Raw genomic sequence first — 2,500 nt, 5'->3', positions numbered from 1 at the left:
CATATATTTAAATATATATACAAATATATATATATATATATATATAATACATATGTATACATATATGTATATGTTATTTTATTGTTTTTTATTCAGTTTTATGCAGTTTTATACACATCTATTATCTTGCGAATATAATTTTCCGTTGTCTCAATCATATATATATATATATATATATATATATATATGAATTTCATATATATATATATATATATACATATATATACATATATATATATATATATATATATATATATATATAGATACAGATACACATATATATACATATGTCTAAATGTATATATGATATATATGTGTTTTATACATACATATATATATATATATACATATATATATATATATATATATATATATATATATATATACATATACACACATGTATACATATACATACATATGTATGATTCATACGAATTTATATACACTTATATATGTATATGTGTCGCGGACAATCATTCCACGACAAGATAGAAGTAATCTTGTCTTCCTTCAATGATGATTGGTTGAAGAAAACTACGCCAATTCCGTCAGGGAGTGGATTTATTGGGTCTCGATGGAACATAGAACAACCACCCTTCATGTGGCCTCTTGGAGAACACGTGGTGCCAGTCTTGGTGTCGTTGACTTTGGTTGTTTGGACTACTATTCTATAACGGGGTCTACATGGCGTACTTATTAATGTAGCATCTCTACTTTCTACTCTGGTGTTTTCTCTGTTCCCCATTTCTACTTTTACTCTCATACCACTCATCCCCTCATTTTACTCTTCCCTTCACTCCACTCTTCCCCTCGTACGAACTGAAATCGAACAAAAAAACTCTTAGTCTCTTGGCTAATATCACGACATCTTTCACTTATTTAGGAACTTATATCACATCTATAGCTTCTTTATACATTTAAACTTAAATATTTTGGCGTCATAACTTCTCTAAATCTACAGGTCAAATATTCAGGGAGAGTTCGGTCCATGAGACGTAGGTACACAATCATGGCTGGTTCCCTACTCCTACGAACGTAAAACAAAGTAATATCAACATATGTTTTCCGACATATTTACACGTTGTAGTGTCCATTATAAATATAAATGTTACAAAATATGGTTTTCTCATAAACTAAATAAGTCTTTTCTGTACTTCAGACCTTAAAACCGTAGAATAACAGATAAAATAGTCTCCCTAATCATTCAGAGAACGATTTTACTCATTGAATCGCAGTAGCTTATTTTTTACGTATTTTTATTGTTAATAGATTTTTAAGCACGGTTGCACCTGTCTTTTTAATTGTATTAATAGCAGCCGCATTTTATGATTATGGAATTTTATTTAAAAGTTTATCATTTATTAATTCACGTATTTTTTACCGCTACTCCGTCCGCCTGAGGTCATGTAACCCCCATGTTTCAACACAATAAAGGAAGTGGACATTCTGACTGTGTTTACCTGCCCCATGGATTTACTTGCCTAGGTGTATTCATGCTGAACGTGTTATTTTATACGTTTACATTTTGTGTTGAACCTTTGTGTCGCTTTCACTTTTTACTTTTTCTTTTTACTTTGACTTTTACCCTTTCACCTCGTCTTTTACGTCTTTGTCTTACATCCGTTTTTTTACCCCTACTACTTTTATTCATTCCTCCTTCGTGCTTTAGCCTAGCTATTAGTTTTACTTTCATTTTTGCAGGCCCTTTTGGCACTTTTACAATAAGTTTAAGCCCTCCCGGCCCAGTTTTAGTTATTTTCTGCCCTTCTGGCACTTTCTTAGTCATTTTAGGTTTTCAGTTTGATTTTACTTTGGTGCCTTCTGCACTTTTATTAGTACAGGTTTTATGTATATTTTATGATTTATTTCTGTGCCATCTCCATACTAGTAACGCTCCTGGTAGACCTACACTTCCGGGGATTAGTCGTGGGGGTTCTAAGCCTTCTGCCCGGCTCCCCCTCCCCCTCCCCCTTTTGCGAGGAACGAACGGGGCCCCATCTTTCCTTGGGCCCGAAGCCCCAAGTCTCCCGCTTCACGGGTGACCTCTTTTGGGTTCCTCAGTCACGTAACCTCACACTCCCGTCTCCCAGCGCACAGGGGCTAACGTGTGGGCAGGTGTGAGCCCCCCTGAGGAGAGGACCAGGGGGGTGCGACTCCACCTACTATATCAGCACCCAGGAACACTTAGTCATCCCTCCCCAGAAAACCCGCCGCTGGAAGGCCACCTCAGCGGGAGGAAGAGAATGACTAGATTCATTTTTTTAAAATTTCCTCTAAGGAAACAGAAATAGATAAGGGAGGTGGCATCAGCAATCCACAAGGATTTACTTGAACTACTGACCGTCTCAGAAATAAGAAATAAAAATGCAACAATTTAAAAAATAAGGTAATATTGTGCATAACGTACTCTTCACGCACTGAGGCGAAAAGGCGGTGATTGCGGGCAATGTAAACAACTTTACCGCGACTTACTCAATTAGAGTATCAGCTAACGCCTATG

This window comes from Penaeus japonicus, unplaced genomic scaffold, assembly GCF_977035675.1.
Source record: "Penaeus japonicus unplaced genomic scaffold, GWHDUDI00000001_assembly GWHDUDI00000018, whole genome shotgun sequence".
In the NCBI taxonomy this organism is placed as follows: Eukaryota; Metazoa; Arthropoda; class Malacostraca; order Decapoda; family Penaeidae; genus Penaeus; species Penaeus japonicus.
Note: the sequence above shows the minus strand (reverse complement) of the source record.